Source organism: Diabrotica undecimpunctata, chromosome 1, assembly GCF_040954645.1.
Source record: "Diabrotica undecimpunctata isolate CICGRU chromosome 1, icDiaUnde3, whole genome shotgun sequence".
Taxonomy (NCBI): Eukaryota; Metazoa; Arthropoda; class Insecta; order Coleoptera; family Chrysomelidae; genus Diabrotica; species Diabrotica undecimpunctata.
In genome coordinates this window covers 139,904,363-139,923,733 of record NC_092803.1, presented here as the reverse complement: position 1 = coordinate 139,923,733, position 19,371 = coordinate 139,904,363, and the positions used below count along the sequence as shown (strand labels likewise).

The following is a 19,371-nucleotide window of genomic DNA, read 5'->3' as shown; positions in this document are numbered from 1 at the left end:
TGTTTCCTATTGGTCTTAAAAAATTCTGTTTTCTTTTGAAAAGTGTGTTTTTTCACCAGCTTTTCATTGAGTGTGCTTATGTACAAGCGTGTGACATAAAAATGTTTAAGTTATTATAAATCAGTGGCGGAATAATTCTAGAGCGGGCCCTAGGCAACATTGTAATTCCGGGCCTATTTTTCAGTCATGACACATATTTTGCGTTTTTTAGTTTGGTTTCAAAGTTCTATTTAATTCTTGGATTCCAAAAAAAAAATAATAATATACATGTACCAAAATTAAATATAATACACATAGTTTATTAAAATAAACAATAATACTTAAGCAAATATACCCAGATTGATTAGTTATATTGCCTTTCTTCTCACTTTTAATTCTGCAAATTCGTCAATTAGTAATTGATATAGTTATTTAATAACTCTTTCTACATAAAGTAATAATAAACTAATTAATTTTTGTTGGCTCAATGTGGATCTTAAAAATTTTTTTATTCTGTCCTTTACTGAGAATAATCTTTCACTGCATGTGTTGCTTATTTCAAGGGTTGAATAAATTATCAGAATTTTGTTTAAATTTGGGATGTTGCAATAATAACATTTTCCTGAAAAAATGACTACATAGATACAGGCTAAATAATATTTTCTTTACTAATAAAAGTCTTAAATTGTAATACTTCATTTTTCAGTTCTGCTAGGTTTAAATCTTGTACACATCATTTTAATTCCTCTATTGAAGGGTCACTAACATCACTATTATGAAAAATTGTTTTCAATTTATTGTTAATTATTTTATATTCCTCAGATCTTTATACGATCAGTAGAAAATCGTATACAACAACAAAAATATTAACTTTGTATTTTTTGAATTTTTGTAAACATTCCACCTATGAGTAGAACCAAAAAATACGTTACACTTCCTGAACGATATTGTGCAAATTTTCATTTTTCATGCAAATTTCTTTAATTTTCTTGTAATTTGTTTTGATCATTCATTGCGTCGAATAGAAGATGATTCCAAAGTCCATTTATTGATTTTGGTGGATTTTTTATATAATACCCTCGCATGGCGTCTGTTAAGTATTCTGGCCATAATAAAATATCGTTTACAAAACTCTTAGTTTCATCATTACTTTAAGGTGATTTTAAATTTATATTTTCTCCTTTTGTTTCATCTTCATAATAGAAATTGCTTGGTTTTTCCTGCTGGTCTTTTTGCAAAATAGTTTAGGATACAAGTGGTATTTTTGGAGTTTGAGCAAATTATGTGCTATAGTATATATTATTTTAATTAAATAATGTAATACTTTTCTAAAAAACTAACGTTTTTAATTTATGAATTCCAGAAAGTATTAACTCTGAATCCAAAATAATCTATTTGCAATCAAGTCTAGGTACAAGTGTTAATTGCGAACTTTTCAATCAAAGTTACATAAGATGCAACACGTAACGTACAGAGGACATTTTTTTAAATAGCTACTTTTGACTTTTTAAACACGTGTATAGTAAAGACACGATAGCCGCGAGGCTATTTAGACCATATTTACACACATCGACACTCGCGGGTATGGATGGATCAGCACGGGAACGCGCGTCCATACTTGTCCACTTTATCAATCAACGATTCGATATAATTTGGATACGTTTACGCAATAATTATGAGTATTACATTTTTCTGTTAAATAAAAAGAAAAATAAATTATAAAAATTAAAAAACTAATTTTTGGGCCTTATATTCTAAAATCAGCCTCTTTTCAAACTGTTTTTTAATAACAAATTTATTAAAATCTTAAGCCTTTTTGTAGAATACCTTAACAATGAAGTCTCAAAGAATCGATTTCGATTTACAAAATACCTCTAGAGTGAAAGTGACTGTTTGGGCAAGTACAGTAGTTTAAATAATCGCTCTCCGCGATTATAAATTTGAATAACTTATAAACTATTTGGTCAATCCGTTTGAAATTTAGCACACTTAAATAACACATTAACTGCCACAATTTTGAATCGTTATATTTCATGTCATTATGCAAAAACAAAGTTATATTGATGCAAAAATAGGGTTTTTTTTTAAATTGTCTCGGTTAATTGCTTATGTATTTTAATTTTGAAAGTCTCAATACAAACAAACTTTTTATGATCTTCAACTTTTATTTAAACCATTTTTCTCTAAAATGTATAAGAAACGTTTTATACGCAAAAACTATTTTTTTTTTCACTTTTTACGATTTTTTAATAAAAAAAACAAAGCAAAATTAACTGTACGTCTTCCTTTTTCGTTAGCTACCCCTAATTTACAGCCATTTAGAACCTTTAAATATCTGTATAAGATTTTTTCGTGAAACCAATGATTTTTTCACAGATAAACTGGTGTAATTGGTATTAACACTGACGGACAGAAACTAAATCATCTCTGATATGTCGATGACGTTGTTCTCATAACAGACAACATAGGAGAAGCAAGAGTTATGATACAATAACTACAGCAAGTAACTCACGAGTCGGTTTAAAGATAAACTATGGGAAAATAAAAATGATGACGAATCTCGTCCCCAATGAACTAATCAAGCTTTTAGAAATCAAGAAATAGCCATGGAAGTTGTGGAAAGGTATATGTGTATTTGGGCAACAAAATAAGATTAAGGCTAGACAACCAAACGTGTAAGTTAATAAGAGTAAGTTTAGGTTGGGCTGCATTCGGAAAAAACACGTGTTTAAAACCAATGTGCCAATCCATTTAAAAAGGAAAGTTTACAACTTCCTAGTGGTATATAACATCCATAATTAGAATAAAATTTGGACACGCCTGCTATCCTAGTCATCTGTCCAAACTAAAAATCGTAAATTCAAATTTATGTCCAGACTGTCAAAACGAATGTGATCTAGATCACATTTTCTTCGAATGTAAAAAATACACAAAACAAACTGAAGATCTAATAAAAAATTTAGTCAACATCAAAATTTTTCCTCCGTACAATATGTGCTATCTGCTATCTCTAAATATAAGAGTTGTAAATGAATGTTTGATGGAATTTATTTGCAAAAGTAAGCTTAATATTTAACTGCAATTAGAATCCATTAGAATCTCTGTTTTACCCAATTTGTTATTACCTTTTATCCGTGACCCAATTTAGTTTGTCTTAAAAGCAATGTCTTGATGGGTCCCTAGACGAGAAACGAGTGTCCATGTTTTATCTCTATCCTATCCTTAATAATAATTTTAATGCTTAAAAATTTGTAATGCTACTTAAGTTTGAAATTTATATTATCTTTTTATATTGTACTACACAATCTTTCTTTCTGGGTAGAAAATTTTCATGTTGTGACTGGCTGTATGGCACTTGCCTATGCCATTAAAACAAAAAAAAACTTCCTAGTGCGTTCTACCAGTCCCCACATATGGAGCACAAACCTTAACTCTCACAAAAATACATCGGAAAATTTGAGAACGACACAACGTAATATGGAGAGATCAATGCTTGGTATAAACTTGAGAAATAGACTAAGAATCGAGGAAGTTCTTAGACGAACCGGAATGGATGACATTACCGAACATATTACAAGGCAAAAATTGAGTTGGGAGGGACATGTTACAAGAATGAAAGACGACAGGTGGATAAAAAAATTGCGACCACGGGCGACAAACGAAGCCGAGAAAGGCCCCCAACGCAATGGATCGACGACCTCAAAAGCATATTTACCAATTGGATAGCAAAGGTACAAAACAGAAATATCTAGAGGAGGTCTATATTCAACAATTGACAAATCAGAGATTATTGTTGATGATAATAATGATAATGTAATTTGTTTAATTTTTCATAAATTCATATTTTGAAAACTACTTCATTGCTGAAAGTCTGAACGTTAAATTAAATTATTTATATGTTGAATACATCGAGTTAGAATCTATGGAGAAGCTATGAGCATATTAACGTGTATATTAAAAACGGCGTGGGTAGGCGTGGCTAACGGTGATACCAATATGGCGGTGGGATCATGGCCGGACTCAATAATATTAAAACTACTATAAAAATATGACTAGTTATTCAGAAGATTTAATCATAATCTACAAAGTGCAATACATTTTTAATAAACTATGATTTATTTATCCCGCGGTAAACACTAAAAACACGATATATTATGCATAAAGATAAATTAATACAATCAAATACTATTAATTTATTCTCTGAAGTACGGGCCATTACTTTGTTTACATATTTGTATACTAACCTGTAGAACGGTATTCCTGAAGATTTTTTATTAACATTGCTTCTGCCACTGTAACTACGTTGAGAACAAGAAACCATTATTATGCACTATCACAATATATTATTACAGTTTCTATAAAAGTATTATAAAACTAAAAATATTCGAAAACCAACAAACGTAAATAAGCATATACGATCTGTCAAAAGTGTCAAAACAATATGGCCGAAGTGAGGTCGTTTTTAGTCACGTGATGCCCTCTCCATAGATTCTAACTCGATGGTTGAATATAATCTGATTAACCTCAAAAAATATAATAATGAACAGTACATTACAAGAAAATAACTTCAGAATCAAATAATCACTATAAGAAATGTTTTAAAAAGTTTGTAACTGATTATTAATAATAATAAATTACTTTAGTAATTTTTTAGTATTACTCATTTGATTTGTTTACAATTACTCCAGTCAGAAACGAAAATGTTACTTAACCTCTAAATACAGTATTGTCCAGAATAAACAGTACTGAAATTGAGATATAGATGTCTCCTTGTGCGGGCTGTCGTATTCAAATTAGCTAGTATAGACCTGTCAAGTAATCATTAAACAATTAATTATTAAGGCCTAATTGTTAAAAATGGTGTTAAGTACAGAGGTGAAAGTGTTTCTTGTGGAGCATTATTTTCGCTCATACGGAATCGGCCGACGTAATAGTGCAAGTCTGCAATACGTGTGTGATCAATTCACACAACGGTTTAATAAACGTTCTCCAAGTAATTCTATAATTTTAATGGTCGTTGAAAAGTTTGGATGAGCAAAGTTACACATTGGAAGCCAAGAACAGACAAACGTAATAGAGGAAGACCACCTACACGTTGGGCTGACGATATCAAGCGTATCACGAAAAATTGTCAACAAAGAGCACAAAATCGCAAAGAATGGATGAGCTTAAGGGAGGTCTATGTTCAGCAGTGGACGTGATAAATGAAGGCTGGATGATGATAATGATGATGAAAAGTTTAGAAATACGGGTAATGTATTGTGCCAACGAAAAGGACACTCAGGGCGCCCCAGGACAAATAACAACAGCGATAAGCATGAACGTGTTTTTGAGCGTGAACGTGAATCTTGGAAAATCCGAAAGCCAGCCAGACAAGAACAGCGTTGCAATCCGGCTTAAAACGAACTTCCTTACAAAGAATCCTGAAGGAGCTAGGTGCATTTTCGTATGTGATTCAGGTACATCAACAATTACATACGAGGGATTATCATAGTAGAGTGGAATATTGTGCCAGAATTCTTGCATTACAGTATGAAAATCCCGAAGTTATGAAAAATGTATGGTTTTCAGACGGAGCACATTTTCATTTGTCAGGCCATGTAAATCGTCGCACAAATCGATTTCTGGGCATTGCCAGACCAGATGAAGTTCAAGAAGTTCCTTTACATAGCGCAAAAGTGAGTGTCTGCTGTGCAGTTGCGGGACACGGAATCATTATTCCATACTTTATAGAAGAAAATGGTAGGGAAGTCACACTTAATCAATAGAGGTTCATACAAATTTTAACACGCTTTATCCCTGATCTCGTCAATTTTATCGTGCACGTAATTTGGCATTTCGAGACCAATTTTTCCAGCAGGATGGGGGAACTTGTCATACAGCTGTCGCAGTTCGTCAATTTCTTCAGGGACATTTTCCAAATAAATTCATTTCACGAATTACTGACTTCCCCTGTCCTGCACATTCTCCAGACCTAACATCTCCAGACGCATACATTCGGGGCATGACTAAAACTGCCGTTTTTAAACGGGCACCACAAACCATCAATGAGTTAAAGGATGCCGTTCTTCGCGGACTTGAGACAACCTTTATTCCAACATTACGAGAAATCTGGAATATCGATTTGAAATCTGTCTTGAGAGAGGAGGAGCTCATTTAGAACATGTTGTAAAGTGTCAATAATATGTATTTTTTAAAACACTGAAATAATTACAAGTTTAGTACTGTTTATTTTGGGCTATACTGTATTATACGAACAAGCTGAATTTTGCTGAAAATGTCAATTATGGAACCCCAAAAAAGATGAAAAAAAGTTACCACATTTCCCCCCGACTTCCACTTAAAACCGGCGGGGGGCGGAAACAATCGATTTACCAAGAATCTGTATGCCGTAGAAAAAATATTTCAAATAAAAAATGTAGCTGAAATAATTTTGAACAAAAATATGTTTATTAAGTTTATTTTTCTGTAGATGAACCTTTCTCTTAGAAACAACGCTTGAAGCGACCGGTGATTATCAGCGTCATGTACAAATAAAAATAAAATCTTTTCATCAAGTGCCCCAATCGACAAAAATCAAAATGCGTTAAAAATGAAGAGAGCAGCTTTCGTATACAATTTTTGCATTTTGCCACAAATCAAGTCAGTTTCTATAAAAGTGTTAAATAAATAAACGTTTAGTGATTCTTACCATTTTTACGATTCTCATGAGACCAATAACATTTATTATTTCCATTGATCGGTCGCTATGAAATTTTCATTATTAGAGCCGAATCTTCAAAAACTAGCCTCAAATTTCGGTTTTGGCAACAAATGTGAGGCATTTTAAATATGCCTAAATTTAAATTTTAGCTACAAATTCCACCTCATAGCGTTTTCGTGGAAGCATTTCCCATTAGGTGAGTTCGTTTGTGATGTGAATTCAGCGTTTTTGGGCATGTTTCAAATGCTTCACATATGGTGCCAAAACTCAAAACCGAAATTTTAGTCTATAAGTTATGAAGATTGGGTTCTAATAATTAAAATTCCCTAGTGACCGGTCAATGAAAGTGATAAATTTTATTGATATTATTTAACACCTGTATAAAATCTGAGTTTATTTGCGACAAAATACAAAAACTTCATACGAAAGCTAAACTGTTTAACTTTAAAACGCATCTTGATTTCTGTCGATAGGTCACTTGAATCAAAACATATCGAATTTTTACTCCCGAACTCATACAAATTTTATTGAACATTAATTTCGCGCGCTTGCCTGACATTGAAAATCACCGGTTGCTTCAGGCGGTGTTTCTAAGAGAACGGTTCATTCTACAGAAAAAGTGCAAATAAACATTTCTGTTGAAAATTATCTTAGCTATTTCTCTTATTTGAAATATTTTTTTTTACGGCATACATATTCTTAGTAAATTGATTTTTTTTCCGTTTTCTCCTTCTACGAGAGGGGATAGGCCTTGGGGTAAAAGTAGTAAACTTTTTTGCATCTTTTGTTGGGTCTCAAAATTGATATACTCTGCAAAATTCAGCTTATTCGTATTATTTTTAGAGGTCAAATCTCTGACGACTGGGGTCGTATTTTCGAATTCGTTCGAGCATATTTCGCATACGAAATTAGAAGAAATTCGCTCGAAATCCAGTTTTTTATATTTTTGAATAGTGCGTATACGAATTTTTTCGTATACGACGACACGAATGGGTATGAACCATTCGAATTTCGATGCTAGTATACGACCAAAGTAATTTTTGTCATTTCAGTTGTCACTGGGCCCTTGTACCGTTCGCGTCATAAAAAACTGGTACAACTCTTATTACCGAAAATCATGTTTTTCAAGTTGTGTAAGTTGATCTTGTCACATGTGTCATTCTAATTTCTAGGGCACTGTTGCCAGTTCAACGAAAATATTATATGAAATCAGCTAAAAGCAGGGCTGTGTGACAGACCGCCAGTTTTGAGTATTCTAAAAACTAAAACATCGAGCATTCTCGATCAGTCAGTCACATTAAATTTGTTTAAACATGCATCCTAAAAAATTCTCATATTAATTTTGTAATTTTTCATTATCTCAATTAAGTACTCATACCTTGATTTGTGTTTTAATATAATTTATGAAAATATTGCAATTCAAATATAGTGATAGATAAAATCAATCTAGACATAACTTTAAATTATTATAATAAAACATTACAGTGAGGTATTGGATTGTATCTGTCACTTTATAATCTACGTTGGATAAAGTATAATGTTAGTTTTTGTTAATGTTATCGTTCATATAATAAATAATAAATTAATCTTGGTAGTTGGCCTGTGACTAAACTTATTGATACAAAATACAGTTCGTGTTCGGTAGGTAATTAAAGTAAAAAATTAGGTACAGTAGATGCATTCCAATGTTCCCTGTGCCAATAATCTAGGTTTAAAGATCCTTCAAATATTTTGGATATTAGCTGAACCCTATCTCTGGTTATTAAATTTATTAAATACGGTTTTTTGTTGTTAATGATAAAAATAATACCTATCTAATAATAACTTTATTTTTTTTTAATTAGATTTAGTGCAATTCCGTTATCTGTGATGGCAACAGCGAATTAATTCACGAACCACTGTATCCAGTCTGAACCCAGGTTTACATTGGGAAAAAAAAGTGTACCAGTTTTATATGACGGGAAGTGTACGTCAGATAAAATTTCAGCTGATAGTTTTTAATCGTTGTTTTAGATTGAACAATAGAATAAAATTTACATTAATACCTACCATATTTTTACATTAAACTTTGTTTTTAATGGGTGGTTTAAATAATTTTTTAATAGAAAGAAATAGTTAACGCCCTTGCCGAGGCGATAATATTAGCGGAATAATATTAGCGGAACGAAGAGGCAAGTTTACCAACCCATTCTTAACCATCTAGAGGACTATTCGGATGTACAATTTCAAAAATTGTACAGATTAACAAGGCCCCTCAGAATGGAGTTGATAGAATGGCTTTTTTTTGTTCGGCCGACACTGAACCACCATATTTCATGCCCTTTTTTACTTCTTGTTTTAGATAACAAATTCACCATAAACTAGGTTAAGTAAAACTGCCAATTATTCTTCTTTTTTTATTATTTAAGTTTTGGTTGTTCGAATTTGCAGTGTTGCCGGTGCAAATTCTTTTAGTATACGTATAAAATTTCGAAGGACGTTCAAAAATACAGATTCAAATTCGTATACGAAATTTTTCATTCGAGTTAACTCGTATTCGAAAAAATTCGATTGAATTCGAAAATACGACCACTGGACTAAATCTACATCAGCTCAAAAAATTACAGATTAAGCCATACTATACATCAGTATTATAGTTACATAGATGACAATTTGTCTTAATTTTGTCAGTGTCATTGTAACCTAATTTCAAAATTACCGTTCGAGATGATAACATTTTAGAAAAATCTGTACCTACTCTGTACCAAAAAAAATCTCAAAAAAGTAACAAAAAACGAAAAACATTAAGGATGAAATGCAGTTAGTTAGATATCTCTGATTTTATAATTAATATTCAGAGATGGATTATATGAAACAAACAATGTAAGCATAACTCGATTGGAATTTTTTTATTAGTTAAAAAACTTTGTATAAGTGCTACTAATTCGACACACTATTGCGTTTTTTTTATTCATTGGCGTATGGTGTAAAATGATATGACACCTTTTTTTGAATTCATTACTTTTCTAACCGTGGATTTTTTTAGGTATTGGTCTAAGCTTGGCGTACTTCAGCATTCAAAACTTAATATTAGAGCAATTTGGAAGATGTAACTGGTAGTTTTTATTTGATATATTTAAGGTATGTTATTACTTTTATTTATATTAAATCTTTCTCACAAGGTATGTCTTGGATGCTCAAGAGTCCGCATAGGACATTCTCTTTTGCCAGAAACCTTTTATTTCTAGAGATAATAAGCGGGTAATTGTTTAGTCAAAAAGAAACACCCGCTTTTGTGGTTAATTTTAAATTAGAACTAATTCTCTAAAATAAAAATATTATAAAAAGATAATTTTCCAAAGAGACCCCCTAATTAATGCCAATTCCATTAAACGGATCTATTATTAGTTCCCGCTGATTGACACTGATCGTTTGAGTTACTCAGTATTCGTCAAGTTTTATGATAAAGGTATTTATTTAAATTGATAGTGGGAAGATTTGTTAACCATTGACTTCCTATAAATAGCTGCATATGGATACTTACTATTTTAAACTATGCTAATGTAGTCACAATGGACACACTAATTCTATTGTGTCCTAAACAATAGATTGGATAAAATATAATTGAAGACCTTATTGCAACAGTAAGCCACAAAATAAGAAAACTAAGATATTAAAATTTAAAGTTTTAAAAAATCTTAAAAATGTTGATTAAAGTTTAGAAAACCCTAACTCTTGTTATTTGATTGTGTTAATCATGAAAACTTATTAGCATTTATTATTTTACAGAAAACAACACATATTTATAAAGAAAATTAAGTTTTTTTTTTAAATGTGGCTTAACATGGTCTTAAATTTAAAAAATCGTCACACTACATTGTGCAAAAGCAGGATACAAAAAAAACGAAACCACCTAAATACGGAACTTAAATATATAGAAAACCTTAACAGAGAGAAAGAATTCAGAGCATTCTATAAGAAAGTTAACATAAACAGAAAAGTATTCAAGGCAACCACAAGACAATGCAGAGGTCAGAATGGCGACCTATTAACAACAAGGAAAGATGTATTAAATAGATGAATAGATGGGTGGAATGCTTTAACCAGGCACTTAATATGGAGGAAGAAGAAGAAAACCTGAGAGACGAAAAAGATGAGCTAAGGGGAGCAGACGAGAGGGAAGCGGAACCACCAACGATTCTTGACGTAAAGATGCAATTCAAAAGCTAACCAGGAACAAATCACCCGGAATAGATAATCTCCCAGCTGAACTATATAAAGAAGGTGGTCATGATACCATTATGGCATTACAGCAGCTTATAAAAGAAATATGGACACATAAATCCTTCCCCAATGATTGGAATATTGGAATACTTTGCACCATATACGAAAAAGGAGATATCGAATTACGCTTCTAAATGCAGCGTTTTTATTTTCCACAGTACTATGTCACCGTATGGCATCATGTACAGAACGGATAGTAGGAAAATACCAGGCTGGTTTCAGAGGTGGTAAATCGACAATTCATCAGATTGCAACCCTGAAACAAATTTTGGAAAAAACATTGGGATATGGCATTGATACTCATCACATATTCATATACTACAAAGCAGCCTACGAATAGAAGAGAAATGTTCAAAGCAATGAAAGAGCTAGGAATACTAAATCAGTTGGTAAATTTAACAAAACTATCTCTTGAAAAGGTTGAATGTAGAGTACGAATTCAGGGGGAACTGTCTGAACCTTTTAAAACAAATAATGGGCTGCGTCAGGGAGACCCTCCCTATACTGTTCAATCTGGCTCTAAAAAAAGTAATACGTTTGTTACAAATCACAACCACTGGTTCAATATATAATAAATCAGTGCAAATCCTGGCCTACGCTTTATCAATATTCTTGGGATAACGGAAAACGCTGTACAAGAGGCGTATGTAGCATTAAAAGAATCAGCCACAAAAATTGGTTTAATAATAAACACCAACAAAACGAACTATATGAAAATAAGCACAACCACAAATCCTACGACCACTCTTATAGAAAACGACGTCATCGAAGCAGTGAACGAATTTTTATACCTGGGAACGCTCCTTAACACTGAAAATAATACTACCGCAGAGATAAACCGCAGAATTTGCACGGCCAACAGATGCTATTGTGGGCTCAATTTCCTCCTTAAATCCACAATTATATCGAGAAATACAAAAATAAAACTCTACAAAACAATAATACGCCCAGTCCTAACATATGGTTCAGAGACCTGGACTCTACAAAAAATAATGAAAACATGTTAGGATGTTTCAAAAGAAAAATAATAAGGCGAATCTATGGAGCAGTGAATGACAATGGAGTGTGGAGAAGACGATACAACTTCGAACTTAATAGAATATACCAGGAACATGATATTGTAAAACATATTAAGATAGGACGTCTGAGGTGGATAGGATATGTAATGCGGATGGAACAAAATGACCCAGCTAGAACAACGCTCCTTGATAGACCCATTGGTCAGAGAAGAAGGCCCAGAACAAGGTTCCTTGATAACATCGATGAAGACATGAGAAATATGGGAATACGTGCTTGGCGGAGAAAGGCGATGGATAGGGACGACTGGAGAGAAATTTTTGAAGAGGCTAGGACACACGCAGGGTTGTAAATCTAGAATGATGATGATGGACAGAGGCCTTCTTCAGGTCAATAAAGCAAATTTACACTTTATTGCGTATCTATTATCATCCATAGTGTAATTTAATATATCGTATGTCGCTATATGTTCATTAATAACGAAGATACTTTGTAATGCTCTTTTGTTAGTAGCCTTGTTTATTTTTTCTTCCCTAATATATTCTTTATATTCTCCCCTTTCATGTCGCGTGTTAGGATTCGAGCAGTTGTTTATTTTATACTCAGCCAGAGGCCTTCTTTAAGTCAATAAATCAAAATTTGTCTTTTAGTTTAACTATTTTTATCCATAGTGCCCTAGGATATCTCTTGTGTAACTATACGTTCATTAATAATGAAGATACTGTTTAGTGCCCGTTTGGTAGTGGCCTTATTTGTTTTTTCTATCTTAATATATTCGTTATCTCCTCCCCTTTCATTTAACGCATCACACGCTCCAATCGGATCAATAATCACTTAGATATGATGTAATGTCCTTTTGGCAATGCCGTCATGTGTGTTTTTTGTTTCATCATATTTGCTATCCCCTCTCCTTTCGAATCAGATGTATCATACGTCACGATTCGACTAACTACTGTATTTACACCACAAAACGCTCAATAAGATATTTTGCTTAATAAAAATCTTACATTACAATTACATTAACCTAGATTGTTAGCAATTTTGCGAAAAAACTAATTACTGGTGAAGTAAAGTATATTCGTTTACCAAATTCCCATCAGTAAACATGAGCACGTGTTGATATTCGCCGTCTCATTCGTCAAGAGGCTATAAAAATTAATTTATTACCGTAAGCGAGACATATTCTCATGTTACAGATCCTAACTTGCCATCATTTTAAATTCAAATTGTATCGTGTTGATTTTTAAGTTAATTATATTGTGTTATATTTACGTTATAGTTATTGTTAAGTTATTTACCGGTCGTGTTATTTTTTAGAGTTTAGTGTAATTGTGATATAATGATTAAATTTCAAGAAATTCTTACACTAACAGTTTCAAAAGTAAATATTTTTAAAAATCATATGATACATAGGTCGTACATCAGTACGACCCTGTTTGGCTTACACGTGGTTATGTTGACGAGTGGGAATTTGTAGAATGAATAGGGTTTAGTAAAATTTCCGAGTAGGGATATTTGAATCATTAATTTGTAGAATGATTAGCAATGAATCAAAGTTTAGATTTATTTCCTAGGTGGCTCTAGGAGTTAGCGTACCGAACAAAAGGTGTGAGTTGTCGTCCTAGCCTTTTATGTAGATAGACTGTTAATATTTTTTATAATAACACTACACATTTAAGTTCTTTAAAATTTAAAAAATCTTAATTTTTTTATTTAAAAATTTTGTTTATAGATTTAAGTAATTTTTATTACAATGGTTTTAAAAAATCCAAAAATGATATGTTGTTCTCTATGGGTGGAAGCATAGCTTTCTTATCGTCTACGCACGGAGCCAGTGTTTTTAATTTTATTCAATTTAATTTAATTAAATTTTATTTTATTAATTTAGTAATATTTTATTTTATAACAATATTTTAAAATCAAAATTAGCCAAATCAATCCGACACTTGTTATAAAAAAGTTAAAAAATTACTAAAAAAATAAAAGTCGTCTTATGAAATTAATCTGCGTACAAAAACGAGCGTTATGAAACTTCTTGCATGTAAACTAAATAAATTAATATAAACTAACATAAAGCTTTAAATATTTTGCCGAAATAAATCTTACCTTAAAATTACAGCAATCAATATTTTTGACAATGTTGCGAAAAAAATAATCGTATTAATAATTATATATGTAATTAATGTGTATTAATTTATTATTAATATATTAATACATATTACTGACACACTGACTTAATTTGTCTTATTAATTATAATGTTAATTACTAAAATTATGTAATTTAAGGGTCATCTGACCTCATCATGTGGCTAGTTCCAAATACTATATACACGTTTTTCAATGAGGATGATCTGATAGGATCAAAAATGTTCTGAAAAATTTATAAATCCATTTTGGATAATTTTTAATAAATTATAAAAATAAAATTTTATACAATTGTACAAACAGAAGTTTTTACTTCATTGTAAGTTTTTTTAACTATGGTATACAACCAACCTCAGGCAAGTAGAAATAATGTCTCAGAATCTCACACTGAAACTTCAGACCGTCCCGTGGATTCTGGGGGGAGACAGAAATTCGATAAGAAATAACAGAAACAGACACATAAAAATCCACAAAAACATCACAAAACTGAATGGTACATACGCACAGAAGTTCGGAAGAAAAGCTCCTAGAATTAGAAGAAGAATTAAGAAAATAAAGTGGACAGTGATAGGATTGGCAGAAGTACGACTAAAAGGAGAGCTATGTATCGAACTAAAAAGTGGTCACCAACTATTCTACAAAGGAGATGAAAATCAAGCAGTGTGAGGTGTAGGCTTACTTATTAATAAAAAAGTGACATCCAACATCACATAGTATAAGGCTATATCGAAAAGAGTAATATCAATAGACATCCATATTAACCAACGTTATGCATGTAAAATTATTCAGACCTATGCCTCGAGTTCAGATCACGAAGATGAGGAAGTGGAGCAATTCAATAAAGAAATTAATGAAGCAATGATGACAAACAAAGAAAGGTATATAATCTTACTAAGCGATTTCAACGCAAAAATACTAAAAGAAGTTAACCAGAATGAAATTTTAATAGGATCCTATGGATGAAGAGAAAGAAATAATGAGAAATTCTTGTAAACTATGCAAAAGAAAACAACATATATAACCAATACGTTCTATAAAATACCAGAAAAGAGAATATGAACATGGCAAAGCCCAAATGGGACAGCAAGGAATGAAATAGACTATAGATTATGCAACGACAGATTGTAATATTAGATACAGTAGTGTTAAACACGATGAACATAGGTAGCGATCACATAATGCTAAGAACACGAATAATAATTAACACCAAGACAGAAAGAAGATTATAAGAATTTATAAACGCCAGGCAAAAAACAATAAATATAGACGAACTAAAACAGAAAAATCGAATACGAACAAAAACTGACAGAACATATTGCACTAATAGATAAAAATTCAAACCTTGAAATCCTAAATAAAAATTTAACGAATACTGTAATATCAGTAGCAGAAGAATCGATCCATAATAAATCAAATAAAGTTTAAAAATTCAGCAAGGAAACACAAGATTTAATAAAAAAGGGACAACTTGTGCAAGACCGTACACTCAAGGCATAAGGAGAGGCATAGGGAGGCATAAGGAAGTACAAAATAATACAGTTAAATGAAGTACTACAAGAAAAGAAATGCATACGAGACTGAAAAAAGAAAACAAGCTTAGGTAGAAATCTAATTATAAAACTAATTAATGATCAAAATAAGGAAATTATCAAAGTTCAAAAAATACCCACCATGATATAAAACTACTCTATCAAACAGTATACGAGTCAAAAGCAACACCACCACCAGGTAAAGACGAAAAACACCTAAAAATGGTAAAAAATGTTGGATCGAAACATATACCAGATATAACAGAAGATTGGAATATATGGGAGAGGAATACAGTATGGAGAGACAAACAAATAGTAACATTAATACTACTAACAACGAGGTTCGTACTGGGTTAATTAAAATGAAAAACGCGCGATCTCCAGGACCTGGCAATATAGCTGTAGAGTTACTTAAAACAGGAGGTCAACTCCTAATAGAACGAATAACTTTTCTACCGAATCAATGCTGCCAACAAATTAAAGTACCATCTGAATGGAAAACCGCTCACCAAGTGTCCATCTTACAAAATGGTAATGGGAAAGATCCTCAGAGGATAATCCTTCCTGCTACAGAAGATTAAGTGTCCTACCTACTTTCGCGAGATTGTTTGGAAAGATAATATATGGAAAAATACAAGATGATGATACAAAATGATTTTGATGTGTAAAATTTTAATGTTTTTTCCTTAAGTTTTTATAAAAAAATTTTTATATACATGTAGGTATTATTATCACATGTTCTTTTGCTGTGCTAAGTTTGTTAATTTGTAAACTGTACCTAGTTTCAATTAATTGTTTATACAACTTTATCTCTGAATGTTCCATTATTGGAAGCTTTTTTACAAATTTAATATCGTTGACTGCTACGTGTCTTTTTGAGGTAACACACAACATGTTTTAACTTCTCTTTGGATGTCTGGTTTTTTCACATTGTTCTTTTTAGATGAACTGATAATGCTTTCTAAACAGAAAGCGAAACGTCTTCAATAAATAGATGAAGTAGCCACCTTCTTTGTCTTTTATTTCTCCACTTTGACCGAAAAACCCACCACTCTTCGAGTGTACCTTAGCTTATTTTGGATTGACGGTCGTACTCCTTTTCTCGATATATATATATATATATATATATATATATATATATATATATATATATATATATATATATATATATATATATATACTGAAAAACCTTTACCTTTACATTGTTATCATTAAGATCTAACGTTCTATCGTTTTAAGTTGGCAGTAACGAATTCACAACCAATTCTTTGTTTCTGATAAGAATGTTTATAACCTAAATTTTATTTTATGACATGTTCTTAATTATTTTAACAAATTTTATTTAAGTGTTCATGTATATGTGTTTTAAAGTGTTTTAAATATGTATTTGTTAAAGAACGTTTTTTAAAAAACAATTTTGGATAGTTTTCACCATCAATGAGTTGCTTATTTCATTTGATAAACATCACGACAACCAACCTCAATAAGATGCAAAAAAAAAAAAAAAAAAAAAAAAATTCCTTTTCTGTATTTGTACTAATTTTGTTTATTGTAGCACCCTGATGATGCAAATAAAGATTTGCGAAAGCTTGGTTTACTAAAAAGAGTACTTCTTTGTCCTATCTTCCGCTGCACACCCAAATATTAGAGTTTTGTATTCTATTTGATCAGCGTTGATGACAAGCGTTTAACGCTTTTTAGGTCACACCTCCCAAAAAGTTTCTAGCCGCTTGACTCTTCACAAGAGTGACATTAGGTTACACCCTGATAGATGTTCTCTAGCCACACATGCTAACACAACAGGACACTCTTTCGATTTTCCAAATGTAAAAATCCTATCCACGGAGACCAATTATTTAAAAAGATTGTTTCTCGAGATGGCTTTCATTTTTCAAGAAAAAGAAACTATTAACAAAAAGACAGATACCAATAATTTAAGCAACTTATATTCATTATTGTTAACTTTGGATAAACATGAATCTACTAATACAGACAATTCATCATCAACAATATAAGTTTAATTATATATGAGATATACAATACCTCTACTACTTCTTCTAAAATAAGTCTTTTTACATTTTCTGTTTCAAGTTCAGCATCTATCAGGTATACTATTACCTTTACATTGTTATCATTAAGATCTAACGTTCTATCGTTTTAAGTTGGCAGTAACGAATTCACAACCAATTCTTTGTTTCTGATAAGAATTTTTATAACCTAAATTTTATTTTATGACATGTTCTTAATTATTTTAACAAATTTTATTTAAGTGTTCATGTATATGTGTTTTAAAGTGTTTTAAATATGTATTTGTTAAAGAACGTTTTTTAAAAAACAATTTTGGATAGTTTTCACCATCATTTGTAGGGGTCAAATGAGTTGCTTATTTCATTTGATAAACATCACGACAACCAACCTCAATTAGTGTAAGATGCAAAAAAAAAAAAATTCCTTTTCTGTATTTTGTACTAATTTTGTTTATTGTAGCACTCTGATGATGCAAATAAAGATTTGCGAAAGCTTGGTTTACTAAAAAGAGTACTTCTTTGTCCTATCTTCCGCTGCACACCCAAATATTTGAGTTTTGTATATATATATATATATATATATATATATATATATATATATATATATATATATATATATATCCATAGAAAAGGTTTTATTCTTTTATGATAATTTCACTCATCAAGTAGTGATCCTGAAATCTTCAAAATTTATTCTCAAATATATTTTCCTTTATTATTAACAAAGTGGCCAAGCAGACCGTGACAATAAAATGTTGATGTGTGTCATTTCCTGCTTAGATATGTAATGATAATATGTAATGTTTACTTATGCTTGGTATAAATCACGTAATGTACTTTTGTATTTCGCATCTGACATGGATATTGTATATGATCCGAGAGTTTGTTGTTGGGTACCTACGCGTACTAAATGAAAAATAGGCCAATAAACTTTCAAACGTTCGCGTACTAAATGAAAAATAGGCCAATAAACTTTCAAACGTTTGGAAATCATGATAAATGAACGAATATGTGAAGCAACGGAAATTTGGTTAGAATTATTTTACAAACAAATTAATAGCAAATGCCACTTTTTTTGTAAAGCAGAAAATGGGAAAAATATTCTCAAGAAAATCCTTTATCTCGGTTACTATAGAAGATACCAAAGAATCTATATTCTTTGGAGATACCAAAAAAAGTTATTTACAAAAATTTGTTATAACTGTCAGCTTCACATTTTAAAATTAGTTACAAATATACAGGGTCTTCCACAACACTGTACCGCATCAAAGAATTGTTTTTTTTTTATAAAGCCTCCGCTTCACTTCTCGTTACAAGAAAGAAAGTTGTTTTGTGTTATACAGGGTATTTAAAACAAACTCACCGCGTGAGTAGCGTTGGTGGCCACAGGGCAGAAAATGTGTCGGTTGAACTTAAAAAAAATAATAATCTGATTGAGAAAAAATAGAATTATGAACCTAGATAACTAACATAAGTAATTATTAAATGGCAATAACATCAAGAAAACAAATTAATTACCTAATTTTCAATTTCTTCATGAAAACGTCTAAAACAATTTTTTAAGCACAATCCCGGATGTTCAGGGCACTCCGCACAATAAAACAATGAGTCCTTTCTTTCTTTTTTAGTTTGCCAGCAGTATTTACACCGTCGTCGTTTTGTAATACCATTAGCTGATTTAGGGCAATGGGATGGCAAATGAAACGTC

The 19,371-nt window shown here is 31.3% G+C and overlaps 1 protein-coding gene across 5 annotated transcripts in view; it reads left to right on the top strand.

The window, feature by feature from the left end:
* Positions 1-19,371, top strand: part of LOC140432290 (protein SERAC1) — a 104,170-nt gene that overhangs the window by 31,899 nt on the left and 52,900 nt on the right. For 2 of the 5 annotated variants that reach the window (XM_072520111.1, XM_072520108.1), the window contains exons 1-2: positions 9,346-9,544; positions 9,708-9,802. The exons of 2 other annotated variants lie outside the window; for them this stretch is intronic. The gene's annotated coding sequence lies outside the window, so the exon portion shown is untranslated. Of the gene's footprint in view, positions 1-9,345; positions 9,545-9,707; positions 9,803-19,371 lie in introns of those variants that run through there. One more of the 5 variants, XM_072520109.1, reaches the window with a different exon arrangement.